Source organism: Pristiophorus japonicus, chromosome 9 (assembly GCF_044704955.1).
Source record: "Pristiophorus japonicus isolate sPriJap1 chromosome 9, sPriJap1.hap1, whole genome shotgun sequence".
Lineage (NCBI taxonomy): Eukaryota > Metazoa > Chordata > Chondrichthyes > Pristiophoridae > Pristiophorus > Pristiophorus japonicus.
The window spans coordinates 175,630,061-175,652,681 of record NC_091985.1 but is presented as its reverse complement, the minus strand read 5'-3'; the positions used below and the strand labels follow the sequence as shown (position 1 = coordinate 175,652,681).

The following is a 22,621-nucleotide window of genomic DNA, read 5'->3' as shown; positions in this document are numbered from 1 at the left end:
AGCATAGGGGAACATCTAAGCAATAGCGATCACAACATAATAAGGTTGAAAATAATGATTGAGAAAGACAAAGTCCAAAGTAATAAATTGGAAAAAAGCTAATGTTAATTGCATGAGAATGGAACTGGGGACGGTAAACTGGAAAATAATTGACAAAGATAGTGAAAGGCAGTGGGAAATATTTGAAAATGTGATCAATAGAGTTCAGGAGGAATATATTGCACTAAAAAAACAAGAACAAACTAATGAAACACCATGGGTGAATAAAGAGATAAAGGTAAAATTGAAATGAAAGAAAAAGGCAGACACTGAGTTTTTGGCTAGTTGATGCCTCTGTTTTTGCCCTGGAGGGGCGGTAATGGAGGCAGTAAGCTCTTCTGGGCCGGCGACCAACTTCGAGCGGCCGCTGGGATTTTCAGTGCCAGTTTCGGCGAGACGCGGAGCATTACCGCCCGGAAGAGGCGAGCCGGTGTGCAATGCCGCCCAACCCGTAGCGCTGTGTAGAGCGCTGTGGTGGGACCGCCTGTGAAAGCGGGTGGCCCGAGCTGTAGCAGTGAGGTAAGTACACGTCGACCTCAGGTAAGTGTGATTGCTTGTTTTTGCGATTTATGTTGTGATGGCGTGAGTTATTTATTGGGAATGTTTGGGGTTTTTTTTCCAGGTTTTTTTTCCTCCCCCGGCCTCTCAGAGCACTCTGAGGCCGGCTGTTTAGTTCAAGATCTTCGCATGTTCAGCTGGCCTAGCACCCTGAGAGAGGTGTGTAACGCCTCCCTTACCGCCCCATCCCACACTCAGGACTCAGCTGCCCAATTTTGCTGACTGAGGCGCAAACTGTTCCCGGGCACTAACTTTACCGCCCCGCTGCCATTACCGCCCCGAAATGAGCAGAGCCGAAAATTCCGCCCTAAGTACATAGAACATAAAGGAAAGGATGACAAAAGGGAATACACAGAGCTTTGGAAAGCAGTCAAAAAGCAATTAGGAAAGCAAAGAAGAACCACAACATTAAATTATTAAGGTATATAAAAATACTTAGTGTTCTACAGACACATAACTAACAAAAGAGAAAATAGGATAAGGCCACAAAGGGATGCACAAGATAAACTCATAGGTAATGACAGCGAAATGGTAGAAATATTGAACATTTACTTTGCCTCAGTATTGACCAGAAAAACTAACAAGGTGGACGCGATATTAGAAAAAAATGATCAAAAAGATATAAAGACATTTAAAATAGAAAGGAGAGAGATAATTGCTAAACTAATCAAACTTAGAGAGGATAAAACCCCGGATTGCAGCCGTGCTTATTAAAAGAAGTTAGGAAAGTGATGGTGGAGGCAAAATTATACATATAAATTCAATATAAAAAGGGATTTAAAAAAATATTCATTCACAGAATGTGGGTCTCACTGCCAAGGCCAGAATTTATTGCCCATCCCTAATTGACCTTGAGAAGGTGGTGATGAGCCGCCTTCTTGAACCGCTGCAGTCCATGTGGTGAAGGTACTCCCACAGTGCTGTTACGGAGGGAGTTACAGGATTTTGACCCAGCGGTGATGAAGGAACGGCGATATATTTCCCAATCAGGATGGTGTGTGACTTGGAGGGCAATTTGGAGGTGATGATGTTCCCATGTGCCTGCTGTCCTTGTCCTTCTAGGTGGTAGAGGTCGCGGGTTTGGTCGCTGAAGAAGCCTTGGCGAGTTGCTGCAGTGCATCTTGTAGACGGTACACACTGCAGCCACGGTGCGCCGGTGGTGGAGGGAGTGAATGTTGAAGGTGGTGGATGGGGTGCCAATCAAGCGGGCTGCTTTGTCCTGGATGGTGTCGAGCTTCTTGAGTGCTGTTGGAGCTGCACCCATCAAGGCAAGTGAAGAGTGTTCTATCACACTCCTGACTTGTGCCTTGTAGATGGTGGAAAGGCTTTGGGGAGTCAGGAGGTGAGACACTCATCACAGAATACCCAGCCTCTGACCTGCTCTTGTAGCCACAGCATTCGGCTATGGTTATTATGAGAATATTTAAGAAATTATTGAAATGGTCAAGCTATCCGAGCATTCCTTTCTACTTACAAAATCATGTTCATGAATTACACATTTCAAAAGTGCACCTTTCAATCATTTTGCTAGTTGGTTGTGAATTTCGGATTAATATTACAATTTCTCCCATTTTTCTCGAGCAAAGTAAAATATGGCTCGTAAAGATTCAGTCATTAGCTTGGCTTCCTGCATATTGGCAAGGTATAATTAATCCCGCAGTACTAATCAATGTAATGATTATATTTATAATTCCCGAGACTAATCTCTTATCATTCATAAAACATAATTATACACAAACTATCAAATTCTCAATTATTTGTCACATTTATTTAAACTACCAATGAAATAATGACCTAATATAGGAATTGTTTGAAATTAAACCAGCTTTTCAGATTTTAATGATTGTTAAACCACAATATTGTGCCAAGGCACATTATTCAAAAAAAATCAAATCTAAATGATGCACAAAACATTGTTGTGCATCTGAGTTCACCACATATGGCATGGGTGAATATGTTTCATGATTTAGACGAGATATAGACATTTTCGGATGAGACATTAAATCGAGGCTCCGTCTGCTCTGTCAGGTGAATATTAAAAGAACCCTTGGCACTAGTTTGAAGAAGAGCAGGAGAGTTATCCCGGTGTCCTGGCCAATATTTAATCGTCAACCAACATCACTAAAGCAGATTACCTGGTTATTGTCTCATTGCTGTTTGTGGGAGCTCGTTGCATCAAATTAACTGCCGCGTTTCCCAAATGACATCAGTGACTACACTTCAAAAAGTACTCCATTGGCTATGAAGCGTTTTGGGACTTCCTGAGGTTGTGAAGATGCTTTAGAAATGCAAGTCTTTCTTTTTTTATAACTCCCAATATCAGGGTACTGTGCAGCATGAGATTTATATGATCAAAAAGAATGACCTAATCGCAAAACCTTTTACGTATGTGTTGGTATTACTATTTAAGAGCGAGATACATCAAAATTAGTTGCGTATTTAAAACAAAATAAAATGTGTAAGCTTGACCCAAAATGACTTGAGACTTCATAGAGGATACCATCATCATCATCATCATCATAGGCAGTCCCTCGGAATCGAGGAACACTTGCTTCCACTCCTGAAGTGAGTTCTTTGGTGGCTGAACAGTCCAATACGAGAACCACAGTCCCTGTCACAGGTAGGACAGATAGTCGTTGAGGGAAAGGGTGAGTGGGACTGGTTTGCCGCACGCTCCTTCCGCTGCCTGCGCTTGATTTCTGCATGCTCTTGGCGTTGAGAGTCGAGGTGCTCAGCGCCCTCCCGGATGCACTTCCTCCACTTAGGGCGGTCTTGGGCCAGGGACTCCCAGGTGTCAGTGGGGATGTCACACTTTATCAGGGAGGCTTTGAGGGTGTCCTTGTAACGTTTCCTCTGCCCACCTTTGGCTCGTTTGTCATGAAGGAGTTCCGAGTAGAGCACTTGCTTTAGGAGTCTCGTGTCTGGCATGCGGACTATGTGGTCTGCCCAGTGGAGCTGATCGAGTGTGATCAGTGCTTCAATGCTGGGGATGTTAGCCTGAATGAGGACGCTGATGTTGGTGCGCCTGTCCTCCCAGGGGATTTGTATGATCTTGCGCAGACATCGCTGGTGATATTTCTCCAGCAACATGGTGTCTACTGTACATGGTCCATGTCTCTGAGCCATACAAGAGGGCTCAGAGACATGAAGGATACCACAAGAGTGCTGGTGTGAAAGCACATTGAAATCACGAGTAGCCTATGTTGTAAACGGCTGTCTTGCTCTTTTCGCTTCGTTGCTTTTAACGTCGAATTACCTGCACACACTCAGTTGTAGTAAAGGCTGGATCTTTATTTAGACATTCAGACATTCACAAGTCAACAACTCTGCTTGCAAAGGCAGCTCTTTCAGAAGTTACACACCTTTCGAGATTCCAGTGTCTCGACAATCCAAGTGTCTCTACAGTCCATGAGAGACTCTACAGTCCATACGAGTCTGTGTGACAAAACCAGTTCCATCTTTTATATCTAAAATGTCTTTTGAACTCTTATTCTTTGCATTTAGACAATCGTGACTAACTGCTTTCTGAATCGTTTAACATACAGCCTATTATTCCCACCATAACAAGGTACTCAAATACTTAACATTGCTTGTTTAACCTACAGATGTCATTAAATAGTAACAAAGGTACAATCAAATACTTATTATGCGAGGAAACGATCCTGCATGTTAACAAAGTTACACTCAAATACTTACCATACAGACATCATCAAATCGTTTAGTCCTGAATTTCCATTATTCCCACCGTAACAAGGTACTCAAATATTTAACATACAGACACGACCAGTCACTCATCTCACCATATTGTCTAACAGTCTCTTTTCCATCCAAACTTCCAATCTTCTTGTTTTCTTCATCCAAACTTCAGACCGTGTGCTGAAGCAAAGAGTTCAGAAATGCGGGACTGTGCTCCCACAGCCTACACTGCACAACAGATTTGCGGCAAGATCACAGATGTGTTACTTCCAGCTGGGTCAGTGAATTATTTTGACAGGGTGTCACACCAGGATAACCCGTTAAACAAACATTTAAAAAAAGAAAAGACTTGGATTTATATAGCACCTTTCACGACCAGCAGACATCTCAAAGCATTTTACAGCCAATGAAATACTTTTGGAGTGTAGTCACTGCTGTAATGTGGGAAACGCAGCAGCCAATTAGCACACAGCAAGCTCCCACACACAGCAATGTGATAATGACCAAATAATCTGTTTTTTCGTTATGTTGATTGAGGGATAAATATTGGCCAGGACACCGGGGATAACTCCCCTGTTTTTCTTCGAAATAATGCCATGGGATCTTTCACATCCACCTGAGAGAGCAGTTTAACATCTCATCCGAAAGACAGCACCTCCGACAGTGAGCACTCCCTCAGCGCTGCACTGGAGTGTCAGCCGAGATTTTTGTGCTCAAGTCCCTGGAGTGGGACCTGAACCCACAACCAGGAGCAGGAAATGCACTCGTAGTGAACGGACAGCCATTCCAGTTAGTGGTGGTGAAAATCGGGCAAGGTGTAAGACGGGCTGCCGATTCACCACAAACCCATTCCGTGTCACCAGCGCAGACCAATTTTATCCATTCCACCTATTATTGTAGCAGAAACGTTACCCAGTTTAAAATAAATAGATTAACCATTGTCTGCCAATGTCGTGAATCGTAAGTTCCATCCTATGAAATCCCTGTCCTGAGGCCATGCCCTTTGTGTAAAAGCAGATGCACGCTCCACCCCCTGGCATAACTCACAACAAAACAGAGGCTCCATCAGGCTGCTAAACAAGCATACAGGATTCTTGGCTTTATTAATAGAGGTATAGAGTACAAAAGCAAGAATGTTATGCTAACGCTTTATAAAACACTGGTTAGGCCCCAGCTGGAGTCCAATTGTATCCAATTCTGGGCATCACACTTTACAACAACAATGACAACAACTTGTATTTATATAGCGCCTTTAACATAGTGAAACACCCCAAGGCACAGGAGTATTATGAGACCGAAAATTTGACATAAGGAGAAATTAGGGCAGCTAACCAAAAGCTTGGTCAAAGAGGTAAGTTTTAAGGAGCGTCTTAAAGGCAGAGAAAGAGGTAGAGAAGCAGAGAGGTTTAGGGAGGGAGTTCCAGAGTTTAGGGCCTAGGCAACAAAAGGTGCAGTTACCAATAGTTACGCGATTATAATCAGGTAAGCTCAAGAGGCAGAAATAGAGGAATGCAGATATCTCAGGGGGGGATTGTGGGGCTCAAGAAGATTAGAGAGATAGGGAGGGATTTGAAAACAAGGATGAGAATTTTGAAATTGAGACATTGTTTAACCGGGAGCCAATGTAGGTCAGCGAGCACAGGGGTGATGGGTGAACAGGACTTAGTGTGAGTTAGGACATGGGCTGCCGAGGTTTAGATCACCTCTAGTTTACGTAGGGTGGAATGTGGGATGTCACATTTAGAAGGATGTCAAGGCCTTAGAGAGGGTGCAGAAGGGACTTACTAGAATGGTTCCAGGGATGAGGGACTTGAGTTATGTGGAGAGATTGGAGAAGCTGAAGTTGTTCTCCGTAGAGCAGAGGAGATTTGATAGAGGTTTTCAAGATCATGCCAGGCTTTGATAGAGTAAATAAGGATTCACTTTTTCCAGTGGCAGCAGAGTTGGCAACCAGTGGACACAGATATAAGGCAAAAGAAACAGCGGCGATATGAGCAAGCATTTTTTTTACATAGCAAGTTGTTATGATCTGAAATTCACTGCCTGAAAAAGTAGTAGAAGCAGATTCAATACTAACTTTCAAAAAGGAATTGGGTAAATATTGATGGGGAAAAATGTGTAGGGCTACGAGGAAAGGGCAGGGGAGTGGAACTAGTGGGATAGCTCTCGCAAAGAGCCAGCACAGGCACGAAGGGTCAAATGGCCTCCTTCCGTGCTGTATGATTCTAAGATTCTACGGGCAGATCACAGCCTCAAATGTTTCAAAGTTTCAAGATGGGTGATTGGCTGAAAAACTTGCGGGTGAGGGCAGAATGCAAACCATAAATAGCCCCAACTTTTACAAGCCGCTTTGTCGCCCTGTTATTTTGCTACAAAGATCTGTCTGTACCGAGATCTGCACAGAGTGAGGACGCTTGCTGTAGCTTTCACTGTTTTGATAGCTACCCGCCCAAATAAAGAGGGACAAACGTGATTTGCCTCGCACGTGTTCCTACCTTCGTAAATAATACACATCATGCTGAGAAGGTACAGGAAGGAAAAGAAACAGAGATAACAGTGAATAGACTTCAAAAATATTGGCTGTAAAGTGCTTTCGGACATCCTGGGATCACAAAAGGTGCTGTATAAATGCAAGTTGCAGAAAAAAACAGATTGATTTATCTTATTTGACTCCGTCCATTTCCATTTCATTCCCCATCACTTTCTCCATAGTCTGAACAGACTCAATCGCAGTTTTTCCTTCTGCGCATTTTGGTGCAGTTTTTCTTATTTATCAGAATTGTCAAACCATTTCAAATTTTACTCACTCAGCATTGAACAAGTGCACTCTGCCATAACTTGGCTTGGCTGCAACACACAGGCTCCCACTGTAATGTATTTGCTTCATGGGTTCTTTGTTTAAGAAATCATAGCAACACATTGCTATTAAGAAATAGTTGGTTTATTAGCAAAAGGTTCAACAATCACACAACACATTACCAGTTCATCCACCAGGCTCACAACCACCTGCCCCATCGTGGATCCCCCAAACCCAACTGGCTGGGGTTTTATTGCTTCTTGTGAACATCACATGACTGGCTAAGCCACTCATAACTCAACAGCTCCACAACTATTTTAAGTTGCACCTGTAAATCAAGTGCCCCCTGATTAAAGGGGGCCACTAAAACCGACACATTAAACAAATTAAACTTTTGATGGTTATCTTAAATCAAATTAAAATTTGGTTGCCGAGGGTGATGATGCACTCCAGTCCCTCCGGCGCCCACCTCTCGCGGAAGGCCGCAAGCCTATCGGTAGACACCGCGTGCTCCATCTCCAGGGACACCCTGGCTCGGATGTAACCGTGGAAGAGAGGCAGGCAGTCGGGCTGAACGACCCCCTCAACCGCCCACTGCCTGGACCGGCTGATGGCCCCCTTGGCCATGCCCAGGAGCAGTCCTATGAGGAGGCCTTCTGACCTGCCCGCTCCCCTCCGCACAGGATGCCCAAAGATCAGGAGTGTGGGACTGAAGTGCAACCAGAATTTGAGGAGCAGCCCCTTCAAATATTGGAAGAGGGGCTGCAACCTCGCACATTCGACGTAAATGTGGAACACAGACTCCTCTAGACCCAACAGCTCTGCAAACCTGTGAGCATACTTACAGGTGCGTACATTACACCTGATATTTCATAGAATTTACAGCACAGATATAGGTCATTTGGCCCAACTGATCTGTGCCAGTGTCTGTACTTCACACAAGCCTCCTCCCACCCTACTTCATCTATCTTTCTAGCATATCTTTCTATTCCTTTCTCCCTCGTGCATTTATCTCACTTCCGCTTAACCGTATTCATGCTATGGGCCTCAAACACTCCGTGTGGTAGCAAGTTCCACATTCTAACCACTATCTGGGTTAAGAAGTCTCTGGATTTATTGATGACTCTCTATGGCCTCTAGTTTGGTCTCCTCCACAGGCGGAAACACCTTCTCTATGTCTACACTATCGAACCCTTTCATCATTTTAAAGTCCTCTGACAGATCATCCTTCAGCCTTCTCTACTCTAAATAAAAGATCCCCAGCCTGTTCAGTCTTTCTTGATAGTTAGAACCTTTCATTTTTGTTTCAATCCTTGTAAATCTTTTTTGCACCTTCCCCAGTTCCTCTATAATCCTTTTTATAATAGGGAGGCCAGAACTATGCACAGTACTCCAAGTGGTGTCCCACCAAAGCTCGAAAGAAGGTTAACCTAACTTCCCTGCTTTTCAATTAAATTTCCATACAGAGCTGTCTCCTCTCCATAAACACACGTGGCCGAGAGCTGTCTCCTCTCCGTAAACTGTGACAGGGTGGGCTTTAGAACTGTAATGTATTTGCTTCATGGGTTCTTTGCTTAAGAATTCATAGCAACACATTGCTATTAAGAACTAGTTGGTTTATTAGCAAAGGTTTAACAATCACAATACACATTTCAGTTCATCCACCAGGCTCACAACCACCTGCCCCATCGTGGATCCTCCGAACCCAACTGGCTGGAGTTTTATTGAGTCTTAAAATGGTTACCGCAGAGGAGGAAGCCATTCAGCCTGTCTAACCCATGCCAGCTCTCCACATGAGCACTTCAGCTAGTCTCATTCCCCCCGCCCTTTCCCCATAGTCCAGCAATGTTTCTTCCCCATCAGGTACTTATTCAATTCCCTTTTGAAAGCCACGATTGAATCTGCCTTCACCACCCTCTCAATCAGTGCATTCCAGATCCTAACCATTCGCTGCGAAAAAAAGTCTTGTGAACATCATGTGACTGTTCCAGCCACTCCCAATTCAACAGTTCTGCAGCTATTTTAGTGAAAATTATAATCCAAGCACCCCCTTTAAAAGGGACACTAAAACCGACAAATTAAATCAATTAAACTTTTTACATTACACCTTGGCTCGGATGTAACTGTGGAAGAGAGGCAGGTAGTCGTGCCATGTATTTAACTGACATTGTAATCCATGTATAAACTGACCTAAGTTGTACACCGTGAGAACACTGACCACTAGGTGATGAACTTGTGGGAGACACTCCTAACCTGGACTTTCAGGTATAAAAGGGGAAGCTCCACCCACCTTCATCACTTCAGTGCTGGCAAATAAAGGTTACTGGTCACAGAGTGACCTTCTCTCTAGTATGGGCCTTGTGTGCATTTATACTGTATAGTAAGGACATATTGGCGATGAGAAACTGGGATTTAAACCACGCGAGCATGGCCACTAGTAGCACAGACGAGAGGTACTGTGTTGGTGATGATTGGGACGATTTCATTGAGAGACTACAGCAAAGTTTCGTCACTAAGGAATGGTTGGGCCAGGATTCGGTCGACAAACGCAGGGCTCATCTCCTGACGGTTTGTGGATCCAGGACGTACTCCCTAATGAAGGACCTTCTAGTGCCAGAGAAGCCGGCGGACAAGACTTTTGAAGAGCTCAGTAAGTTGATCTGGGAACACTTTAAACCGGTGAGCAGCATGCACATGGTGAGACACCGGTTTTACATGCACCGGCGCCGAGAAGGGCAAAGCGTTCCAGACTTCGTGGCAGACTTCCGGCGACTGGCGAGCCTATGTAAGTTCCCAGATGCATGCAGAGCGGAGATGCTGCGAGACTTTTTTATTGAGGGCATCAGGCACGCTGGGGTTTTCAGGAAACTGATTGCGACCAAAGACTTGACCCTGGAAATGGCGGCTTTGATGGCCCAGACATTTATCTCAGGAGAGGAAGAGACCTGAATGATGTTTGACAAAAATCTTGGTTTAAATGCAGCAAATGGACAGGGAGTCAACATTGTTAACATGGCACACAGCTCTCCAGGCAGGCAGGGGCAATCGGACATGCCCGAGCATGTAGTCGAACTCAAAGGGGGAATGCCACAGAGACAATGGCTAGCTGAACGGCGATTCATGCCATCGCAAGGGACAATGCGGCCAGTAATGGGGCCATCAACACCTGTCAATGGTGCGTTTAAGGACAGTTACAGAGACAGTCAGAGACGATCAACTGGTAATGGACCTTCTGTTTCCAACAACGGCTCATGTTGGAGGTGCGGAGGCAAACACACAGCCAGAGTTTGCAGGTATCAGCAATATACCTGCAGAAACTGCAACATCAGCGGTCACTTGGCGCATATGTGCAGGAAGCCTGCAGCCAGGTTAATGTACGAGGAGGACGGGGGCGATGTAAGCCCTACGAGGCCAAATGGACACTGGGGGAAATCGCTGGAAGCTGAAGTTCAGCGAGTTCATGTGGAGCACATATACAGTTCATACACCAGGACGCCACCGATAATGATGAAAGTGCTCCTCAATGGCATCCCAGTATCAACGGAGCTAGACACTGGGGGCAGCCAATCCCTGATGAGTATCAAACAGTTCGACAAGTTGTGGGCGTCCAAGGCCAGGAGACTAAAATTATTGCCAATTGACGCACAGCTACGGACATATACAAAGACGATCATTCCGGTGCTAGGCAGCACCACGGTAGTCGTGACCCACAAAGATTCAGAGAGCAGGTTGCCACTCTGGATTGTTCCGGGGGACGGTCCCGCAGTGCTGGGGAGGAGTTGGCTTGCTGTCATGAACTGGAAATGAGACGATGTCAATGCAATTCCATCTGTGGAGCGAATATCATGCTCACAGGTCCTGGACAAATTTGACTCATTATTTCAACCCGGCATTGGCACTTTCATGGGGGCCAAGGTAGTGATTCACACAAACCCGGACGCCAGGCCAGTACACCACAAGGCCAGAGCGGTGCCGTACATGATGCGGGAAAAGATAGAAGGCGAATTGGACCACCTGCTGAAGGAAGGCATCATCTCGCCAGTCGAATCCAGTGACTGGATGAGACCGATCGTGCCGGTGCTCAAGGCGGATGGGTCGATCAGGATATGTGGCGATTACAAGGCCACCATCAATCGGGTGTCACTCCAAGACCAGTACCCGCTACCGAGAGCGGAGCACCTCTTTGCGACGCTATCCGGTGACAAACCTTTTTCAAAATTGGACCTGACCTCAGCTTACATAACCCAGGAGCTGGCGAGTGAGTCGAAGAAGCTGACCACCATCACGACACACAAGGGGTTGGTTGAGTACAACAGATGTCTGTTCGGGATTCGCTCGGCCGCCGCGATCTTTCAACAAAATATGGAAAGCCTCCTCAAGTCGATTCCAAGGACAGTGGTTTTTCAAGACGACATCCTCATCACGGGTTGTGATACTGAAGAACACCTCCACAACCTGGAGGAGGTAGTACGCAGACTGGACCGGGTAGGTCTGCGACTGAAAAAGGCGAAGTGCGTCTTCCTAGCTCCAGAGGTAGAATTCCTGGGGATGAGGGTAGCAGCAGACGGGATCAGACCAACTACGTCCAAAACAGAAGCGATCCAGAGAGCACCCTGACCCCATAACACGACGGAGCTGCGTTCGTTCCTGGGGCTCCTGAACTATTTTGGTAACTTTCTTCCCAAATTGAGCACGCTGTTATAGCCGCTACATGTGCTCCTACGCAAAGGTCACGAATGGGTCTGGGGGGACAGCCAAGAAAGGGCTTTTGATGGAGCATAACAAATTGCGTGCTCTAACAATCTGTTAACGCTATATGACCCATGTAAGAAACATGTTTTAACGTGCGATGCGTCGTCCTATGGTGTCGGGTGTGTGTTGCAGCATGTTAATGCCAAGGGTTAGTTACAGCCGGTAGCTTATGCCTCCAGAAGTCTGTCCCAGGCAGAACGGGGCTACGGGATGGTAGATCAGGAAGCGCTTGCATGTGTATATGCAGTAAAAAAAATGCACCAGTACCTGTTTGGCAGGAAATTTGAGCGGGAGACAGATCACAAACCTCTAACGTCCCTTTTGGCCGACAAGGCCATAAATGCAAATGCGTCGGCCCGCATACAGAGGTGGGCACTCACGTTAGCCGCCTATGACTATATAATTCGGCACAGACCGCGCACTGAAAACTGCGCCGATGCATTCAGCAGGCTCCCACTAGCCACCACCGAGGGGGCAACCGAGCATGCTGCTGAGATGGTCATGGCTGTACAAGCATTCGAAAGCAAAGGCTCACCAGTGACAACCGGTCAGATTAAAGTCTGGAGAAATAGAGACCCGCTACTGTCTTTAGTCAAGAAATGTGTCCTGAATAGGGACTGGGCAGCCACGTACGGGGCATGCCCTGAGGAATTCAAACCATTTCACAGGCGCAAGGATGAATTCTCGATTCAGGCCGATTACCTACATGGGGAAACCGAGTAGTCATGCCCCAGATGGGCAGAAAGATGTTCATCAGAGAACTTCACAATGAGCACCCGGGCATTGTCATGATGAAGGCAATTGCCAGGTCACACGTTTGGTGGCCAGGGATAGATGCAGATCTGGAACTTTGTGTTCGCAGGTGCAACACGTGTGCCCAGCTGGGCAATGCGCCCAGGGAAGCCCTCATTAGCCCCTGGTCCTGGCCCGCCAAGCCATGGTCACGCATCCATGTGGACTACGCCGGTCCTTTCATGGGAAAAATGTTTTTGGTTGTTGTAGACGCCTACTCCAAATGGATCGAGTGTAATATTCTCAATTCAAGCACATCTTCTGCCAGGGTAGAAAGTCTACGGGCAATGTTCGCCGCCCATGGCCTACCGGACGTCTTGGTCAGCGACAATGGCCCATGCTTTACAAGCATTGAATTCCAGGACTTTATGGCAGGAAATGGTATCAACCATGTCAGAACAGCATCGTTCAAGTCGGCCTCAAACGGCCAGGCAGAACAAGCAGTGCAGATAATCAAACACGGGATGCTCAGAATCCAAGGGGGTTCTCGACAAAGCCGCTTATTATGCCTCCTGTTGGCCAATAGATCCCGACCACACTCGCTCACAGGGGTCCCACCCGCAGAGCTGCTAATGAAAAGGATGCTCAAAACCAGGTTATCCCTTATACACTCCACCATGAAAGAAATTGTTGAGAGCAGGCGCCAGACACAATGTGACTACCATGACGGGAATGCGAGGGCGCGATGTATTGATGTCAATGACCCGGTCTTTGTCCTCAGCTACACTGCAGGGCCCAAATGGCTCGCGGGCACTGTGATTGCGAAAGAGGGGAATAGGATTCTGGTAGTTAAACTTACCAATGGACAAATCTGCCGCAAACACGTGGATCAAACAAAAAGGAGGTTCAGCAACCCCATAGAAGAAGCAGAGGAAGAACACGATGTAGGGTTCACTCCTCCACAGGTGACCGAACACAGGAACCAAGCGGAGGAGAGCCCAGTCACTGTGGGCAGTTCGGACAGGCCTGAGGCACCACAAACAGCAGACACTCAGGCCAGCGCCCAACAACCGGAGCCCTAACTCAGGCGCTCTACAAGGGAGCGTAAACCACCAGAGAGACTCAACCTGTGATCCCAATAAGACTTTGGGGGGAGGTGATGTCATCTATTTAACTGTCATTGTCACCCATATATAAACTGACCTAAGTTGTACACCGTGAGAACATTGACCACTCGGTGGTGAACTTTTGGGAGACACTCCTAACCTGGACTTTCAGGTATAAAAGGGGAAGCTCCACCCACCTTCATCACTTCAGTGCTGGCTAATAAAGGTTACTGGTCACAGAGTGACCTCCTCTCAAGTATGGGCCTCGTGTGCATTTATACTGTATAGTAAGGACATATTAAGTCGGGCTGAATGACTCCCTCGACCGCCCGCTGCCTGGACCGGTTGGTGTCCCTGGAATGGAGCATGCGGTGTCCACCGGTACGCTTGCGGCCTTCCGCGAGAGAGGTGCGCCAGAGGGACGGGAGGGCATCATCACTCCTGGCAACCAAATTTTAATTTGATCAAATAATGTAAAAAGTTTAATTTGCTGGAGCGGTAACCATTCTCAGACTCAATAAAACCCCTGCCAGCATAGACTCAGCAATTCAACAGCTTACAAACGGAGCTTGAGTTTCAGCCCCAGCATTCACTTAAACAACTGGCTGCCTCCCCTTCAGAGAATGGAACGATCTCTTCAAAGCGTTCCAAATACTACAGTAGTACTTTTACATGGGATTACATAGGGTATACGGCACATTCACAGGCCAGTCCGTGCGTGGTGTTTATACTCCATTCGAGCCTCCATTCCTTATCTAATTCTATCAGCATAACCCTCTATTCCCTTCTCCTTCATACACTTGTCTAGCCTCCCCTTAAATGCTTCGATACTATTCGCTTCAACCACTCCCTGCAAAATTCACACTGTGAAGTAGAATCAAAGGAAGGATTCCCAAGTCCCACATTTTTGGAATGTAGGAGCAATTTTATTGTCGCCGGGACTAAACTGGGTCCTAAAAGAGTTAACTCAGAGGGAACCAGGAGTGAGCAACTTCTGCAAACAGGCAAATATCCTCACCATCCCATTAATATCAACTCTGCAACTTTGCTGGATTTAAATCCTTACCCATGGCTTATTTGTTTTTGTAAAATGGTGGAGCTTAATGTAAAACTGAAAAAAAGAAAAGTTAAGAGCTCAATAAAGTGATCATGCTGATATAGTACTGCCCTTGTGGATCCATGGGACATCAGAGTAAAGTAAAGACAATACAAAGCCTGTCAGATTGAGCAGATTTATTAAAGACCCCACAAGAGCAGCTGCTGGTTCCTTACCTGCCAGTGCAGAGGCTGAAAGCTTGCTCCACGTTGCTTCTGTTCACTCTGTAACTGGTTTCCTGTCTCTCTCCCTCCCTCCCTCCCTCTGTGACATATATTTAAAACATTCCACTCTTGCATATCACAGAGGAAGTAAAGTGGCAAAAATGAACCACTCAACCAATCAGCGACCCTAAAGTAAAGCAAACATCTCTGAGGAAAACTACACTGTGCTTTTAAAGGAGAAGGCCACCCTATATCATATTAACACTTTGCTCACCGCTTCAGTCCTGTTCCTGTTGTTCTGAGCTGAGAAAGTTATGCTGTTGATAAAAACTTATTTCTTCTCTAATTTTGAAAGAGACCAAACTAAGTTTACCTTGCAGGATGAGGAGTAGGGATATGTCCTGGACATTTCAGGGCAGCTAGAAATTTGATTGCACCTGTAAATAGGCAAACAGGGGGCAATGACCATGTGAAATTCACACCGGGACCTCATTATCATGCACTTAGCATGCCTGTTTGAGGGTGCGGGACATCATGCATCTCTGATGCCACAGAGGCAGCCAGCACCTCTGAAAGGGAAAACACACTGTGGCTGCAGGCAGTGTGAATTAAAATATTGAAAGAGTTCCAAAACTCTTGAATGACTTCAAAGCATCTGCACAAACCAGTTGCTCCCAGGCATGGGTGCACGAGTAGAAATTTCTCTTGAATGAGCAGAGGCCATGCGGAGCAGGACAAGCTGCTGGAAGAGGGAGGAGGAGGAGGGGGAGAAGGGGTCTCAGCAAAAGACCATATTTACCTATGGTGTTCAGGGAACAATTCTCCTCCCTGCACCTCAGCGAGGAACAATGTGTGAGAGGTCTGCGCCTTACTAAGGGTGTCAAATCAGCATTACAAATATGGCGTCCGGTGCACGCACACCTGTCGCAGACGGGCGTTCCAGAGCTTAATTTTACCCCCGTTACGTTTTAAGAAATGTTCTAATTGTTATTTCACTTCTTACACAATTTACAGGCCACAGGAAATATTGGGCAATAACAGACGAGGACTTGAACAACACTTAAAACGTTATTTGTCCATCTCCTCCTGGCCCCACTCAAATAACTTTAAACTTAACGGGCGAGAAATTTTGCTCGGTGGCGCCCATTTTTTGGGCGCAACAAGTGCTGTTAGGCATCCAAAATGGTGTCGGCTTTGCACATGCACACTTAGAATGGTTACAAGCTGCTGGAAGAGGGAGGAGGGGGAGAAGGACTCTCAGCAGGAGGCCATATCTGCCCAGGGTGCTCAGGGAGTAATTCTCCCACCTGAACCTCAGCGAGAAACAATGTGTGAGAGGTCTGCATCTCACTAAGGACGTCCCCACTGAAATCTGCCACCTGCTGCAGCCACAACTGTAACCTCAGAGCAGAACGGGGACCGCATTGTCAGTGGCTGCGAAGGTGAGCATAGTGATCAACTTTTATACATCGGGCTCCTTCCAGACTGGAGCTGGAGATATTTGCAACATCTCACAGTTTTTCATCCACTGTTGTGTAAGGGAGGTCACTGAGGCTTTCTATTCAAAGAGAGCTAACTACATTTCATTCTCTCTTGCCCCTAGGGGTTCTCCCAACCTCCCACCAGAAGTTTGGCGGAAATCCTGGTGAAATGGCATGAATGGGATCCACCCCCTCTATGGAGATGCTGCCCTAATGATTTTGGGGCTTGAAATTAGTTTTCTAACACTGGAGAGCAACAGCTAATAGGCGGCTAAGTCCTTACCGTCAGCGGCGACCGGGTTCCTGGGCTCACGGCAAATGTAGTTGGGCGGTGGGGGCGGCACCAAGACATACCGCTATGCGCTGGGCCGCCACCCACGTGGTGACATCATCACCCGTGCAACGCCCCCATGACGCCGCCGCTGCGATATTCGGTCAGTACGGCAGGCATCCGTACAGGCTGGGAAAGGTGGTGGGACATCGGGGGATCCCGGAGCGGGACCGTCCAGGGATCAAGGTAAGTGGTCATGTTTATTTCTTTTTAGCATTTATGTATTAATGGGACCAGTGGAGAATTGTGGGTGAGGGAAATTGTTGGAAATTATTTCTTTCATTTTTTTTCATCTCGCATGCCGGCAGCCTACCGTGGGGAAATTCGGTCGGCCTCCTGAGATACCGCTGCGTTGGTGCCCGAGGATGATTGTGCAATGCCACTTTTAGCGCTGCTCTCCCACCTTTGGGCGGCAAAACCGAATTTGGCAGCTTGAAGCGGCACCCACCACCTGCCGTTAAAATCAGCGCTCAGCCGGTGTCACCGCCTCAAAAACAGTGGGACCAAAGTTCGACACCTTAATCTGCTAAAACAATACTGTTAGCAGACAGGGAGGACGTATCTGCTCGGGCCACTGAAGGGCCAGTGGTATATCTGGGAGACATTATTTGTACAGAAAAAAGTCTCACTGAAAATACAGTGAAAGTCTCCCCAACTATTTTGTGGAGTAACACGGAGAGCAGATGTGTCAAGCAGCCTGCAGATACCAGGTAACCCTGGAGTTATTGCTGAAGAACAAAAGGGAGAAATTGATGAGGCAACTGTGCAGCCCAGGGGAATAAAAGAGAACAGAGAGCGAGAGAGAGAGAGAGAAGAATGGGTAATGATAATAGGAGGCAGAGGCTCACAGATGGTATATGTGGACGGTTCTTTCTGGTGTGAGGACCAGGAGATAAAATTCTTCACAATCTCTTAACATAAGAACATAAGAACATAAGAAATAGGAACAGGAGTAGGCCATACGCCCCCTTGAGCCTGCTCCACCATTTAATAAGATCATGGCTGATCTGATCATGGACTCAGGTCCACTTCCCTGCCCGCTCCCCATAACCCCTTATCCCATTGTTTAAGAAACTGTTTATTTCTGTCTTAAATTTATTCAGTGTCCCAGTTTCCACAGCTCTCTGAGGCAGCAAATTCCACAGATTTACAACCCTCTGAGAGAAGAAATTTCTCCTCATCTCAGTTTTAAATGGGCAGTCCCTTATTCTAAGATCATGCCCTCTAGTTCTAGTCTCCCCGATCAATGGAAACATCCTCTCTGCATCCACTTTGTCAAGCCCCCTCATAATCTTACACATTTCGATAAGATCACCTCTCATTCTTCTGAATTCCAATGAGTAGAGGCCCAACCTACTCAACCTTTCCTCATAAGTCAACCTCCTCATCCCTGGAATCAACCTAGTGAACCTTCTCTGAACTGCTTCCAAAGCAAGTATATCCTTTCGTAAATATGGAAGCCAAAACTGCACACAGTATTCCAGGTGTTTGTTGTACCTTCAGCAGAAACCCTGGAGTAACTGCGTAAAATATCTTTTAGTTGGAGGGTCCTACGAGGTGATGGACTGCTTCCATTTTACAAGGAGCTCGGGCAGTTTCTAGGGTGTTAATAATGGCCATCCCAATACAGCATCTATGAAGAGGGGGGGACATCATAGTTGTTGCTGCTTCATAAGTTCGGCAGAAAATTGCAGGCAGATTAGAACTTTTCGTAGCCAAAGAAAGCGTTCCTACAAGCAGTTAATGATATTCTTCAATTTAGTATACTGTATTCGCTGCTCACGATGTGGTCTCCTCTACATTGGGGAGACCAAGCACAGATTGGGTGACCACTTTGCGGAACACCTTCGTTCAGTCCGTAAGTGTGACCCTGAGCTTCCGGTCGCCTGTCCCTTTAATTCCCCGCTCCACTCCCACTCTGACCTCTCCGTCCTCGGTCTCCTACACTGTTCCAATGAAGCTCAACGCAAGCTCGAGGAACAACACCTTATCTTTCGTTTAGGCACTTTACAGCCTTCTGGACTCAACATAGAGTTCAACAATTTCAGAGCATAACCTCTGCCAATCTTTGGCTCGCTTCCCCCTGCCCCCCCACCACCCCCTGCCCCCCCCTCTCCCCCGCCTCCCCTCAGAGCCTGTTTCTTTCTTTTTTTCTCTTTGTCTCTGATGGCAGTTGGTCATTATCCCGCCATTCACACCCTATCTTGACTAATGTTTTTCTAACTCCTGGCATTACCATTTGAATTCAGCCCATCATCCCTTTTGTCTCTCTAATCTCTCCTGTCTTCCCCCCTATCACAGACCTTCCCTTTTGTTCTTTCTTCCCCTCCCCCTTTCAGTGCAGGTTAAGAATCTGTTCTTTCCCAACACTCTCCAGTTCTGACGAAGGGTCATCGACCCGAAACGTTAACTCTGTTTCCTCGCCACAGATGCTGCCTGACCTGCTGAGATTTCCAGTATTTTCTGTTTTTATTCCAGATTCCAGCATCTGCAGTATTTTGCTTTGATTTTCTTTAAGTGTTGCAACAATAATTATGCCCCACACTGTGATCTGGAGACCCGGAGATTGGGTTAATGTCTCAACTGTAGTCAGACCTGGAGGAAGAATGCGTTAAACTTAAAGTAAGCTGACAGGTAAAGTTTAACAGGCTGTACTGTGAAGATAGTTTTTTAAATTGACCAGCCTCGTATGAACTTGATGATACGGCCCCACCATGTTTGGAATGGTCGCCTCACCCTTTTGAAATGCTGTCAACCTTGTTACAGGAGTGAAAAACCCATTATAGACCCGAAACTCCCCATCACTTTGCACTTTGTGCGATAATGGTAGAACATCAAACTGAAGGAGGACATTTCTTTGTGTGATAATGCCTTTCGATCTTACAAAGGCCTTTGGCACTGTCAACCACAAGGGTCTATGGAGCGTCCTCCTCCGTTTCGGATGCCCCCAAACATTTGTCAACATCCTTCACCTGCTCCACGACGACATGCAGGCCGTGATCCTTACCAACAGATCCATCACAGACCCAATCCACGTCCGGACCGGGGTCAAACAGGGCTGCGTCATCGCTCCAACCCTCTTCTCAATCTTCCTCGCTGCCATGCTCCACCTCACAGTCAACAAGCTCCCTGCTGGAGTGGAACTAAACTACAGAACAAGTGGGAAACCTACGCCACCTTCAGGCCAGGTCCAAGATCACCCCAACCTCTGTCATTGAGCTACAGTACGCGGACAACGCCTGCGTCTGCGCTCATTCTGAGGCTGAACTCCAGCATATAGTCGATGTATTCACCGAGGCATTTGTGTAGGGGGTGGAGTGTGGGGTCAGGTTCACCTCTGACCTTCTGAGCGGTTCGAATCGCTCCCACTCCCTGGGTTCTAGACTCTGGATTTATTTTGGGGATGTGACAAAGTGCAAGAGCCAACTGTTTTGGTGCAAAGAACTTCGATTTTATTATAGACAAGAAAAGTACAATGTCAAGCTTGAAATAACTAGATTAAAAACACTTCATCACACATTCAAAAGGGGTTACAGAGAATACTACACCTCGCACCTCCCAATGCCTAACTCTGACTAGGTTAAACTCCAGGGCAAACAGGGATTATGCTCACCAATCCTTTATTATCCGTTAGCGGTGGTTCCCGATTTCGGGGATCGTGGACTCTGTAGGTTCTGCTTGCCGTATCCCGAACGTCGTAGAGGACTTCTGACTGCGTAGTCTTCAGTTGGGTGTTGTCCGCTGATGCGGTAGGCTGCGTATTGGACTTATGGGGTGAGTACCCACTTTCTTCCATCAGAAATAGGTTTTAAAGTCTTTTTAGGTAATATTTCACCTGTTGGTAGCTAGGACTAGATTATAGAGTGGAAACTTTCAAATCTTCGGTTTCTTCTCGAGGAGTTTTGGTTTTGGGATTGGTCGATCGCGGTGCTTTCGATGTTACCACGTTGGCTGTGGTCAGTTGTTGCTGCGATGGCAATGTCTGAAGTTACTGGGAGCTGCTTTCCCCGTGATGATGTTCTTCCTTCTTCTTTCGGTAGATGAATGCTTGCTCGCTCCTTTCGTTAAAAAACCGGGCCGCAGTTATACTTTTGGAGCCGTTCTAATCTACGCGCCAAATCAGCCCCGATTCTTTGTTTTAATTTTGGCGGGCTCGATATCTCTTTGTTATATTTTGGCGGACCCATTAATGGTAACCTGTCTCGGATGTGCTGATCTTTTGAATTTGTTTCTCGATCGGAAAAAATTAGCTTTGGTATTTGTAATGTCTGCCTCGGCCTGGGTTTCCATGCGGGCTGGATGGGCCATTAATATTAAGCATGTGCTGGATGGGTTTCCTGCTCAGAGTGATGGCTGGCTATTTCTGGGTTGATTGTTGCTTTATTAATATCTCCCGGGGAGAAGGGTTTTCGAGTTTACACAATTCCCCAGACAATTTGTTTAGCTTCGATACCCCAGTCAGTTTCAATACCCAAAACTGGTTTCTTGGAAGGATAGTTATCCTTTAGTTTTCAGCCCTTCCTACACGGACCCAATCTGCCTTGTAAAAATCCCAAATTCGATAAAACTCGTAGTTTCTTCCATGTGCACTTCAGGCTCCCAAACCTTCTGGTTGACAGTTCCAAATTAAATTCCCTTTCCAATGAGTCCAAACACTGGGGGGGTTTTCCCACAAATTTTGCAATTCTACATATGAAAGCATGGGCCTTACGCTTAACATCCGTAAGACAAAGGTCCTCCACCAGCCTGTCCTCGCCGCACTGCACTGCCCCCCAGTCATCAAGATTCACGGCGCGGCCCTCGACAACGTGGACCACTTCCCATACCTCGAGAGCCTCTTATCAACAAAGGCAGACATTGATGGGGAGATTCAACATCGCCTCCAGTGCGCCAGTGCAGCCTTTGGCTGCCTGAGGAAAAGAGTGTTCGAAGACCAGGCCCTCAAATCTACCACCAAGCTCATGGTTTACAGGGCTCGAGTAATACCTGCCCTCCTGTATGGGTCTGAGGCATGGACGATGTACAGAAGACACCTCAAGTCGCTGGAGAAATATCACCAATGATGTCGCCAAGATCCTGCAAATCCCCTGGGAGGACAGGGGCACCAACATCACTGTCCTCGACCAGGCTAACATCCCCAGCATTGAAGCATTGACCACACTCGATCAGCTTTGCTGGGCAGGCCACATAGTTCACATTACAGACACGAGACTCCCTAAGCAATTGCTCTATGCAGAGCTCCTTCATGGCAAATGAGCCAAAGGTGGGCAGCTGAAACGTCACAAGGACACCCTCAAAGCCTCCCTGGTAAAGTGCGACATCACCACTGACACCTGGGAGTCCCTGGCCAAAGACTGCCCTAAGTGGAGAAAGTACATCCGAGAGATGTCGATCTCTTCGAATCTCAACGCTGGAAGCACGAAGAGGTCAGGCGCAGGCAGTGAAAGGAGCGTGCGGCAAACCAGTCCCACCCCCCCTTCCCCCGACGAATGCCTGTCCCACCTGTGACAGGGTCTGTGGCTCTCGTATTGGACTGTCCAGCCACCTAAGGACTCATTTTAGGAGTGGAAGCAAGTCTTCCTCGATTCCGAGGGACTGCTTATGATGATGATGATGAATGGACTAATTCAATGACCCAGGATGGGGAGGAGATCAAATGGTACATCAAAGGCGGGGGGGGGGGGCAGGGTGGGGCGGGCGGGGGGCAGTTGTGTCATTCATTGTCAGGGGTAGGACCTTTATATTATAAAAGGGATGTGTTTAAGGACAAACCTTAGCAACTTGCTAATCAGCCATGACCTTATTGAATGGCTCCCTGGAGTGGTACGCCGCCACACTGCTCCTTCCGCTCCCCGGCCTGCTCCGATGG

At 46.9% G+C, this 22,621-nt stretch overlaps 1 protein-coding gene across 3 annotated transcripts in view; it reads right to left on the bottom strand.

Moving 5' to 3' along the window:
* agpat4 (1-acylglycerol-3-phosphate O-acyltransferase 4 (lysophosphatidic acid acyltransferase, delta)) overlaps positions 1-15,023 on the bottom strand; it is a 306,351-nt gene extending 291,328 nt beyond the window's left edge. The window contains exon 1 of one of the 3 annotated variants that reach the window (XM_070890161.1): positions 14,953-15,023. The gene's annotated coding sequence lies outside the window, so the exon portion shown is untranslated. The remainder of the gene's footprint in view (positions 1-14,952) is intronic. The other 2 variants (XM_070890158.1, XM_070890160.1) reach the window with 2 other exon arrangements.
* Between the last annotated feature and the right edge of the window lie 7,598 nt (positions 15,024-22,621).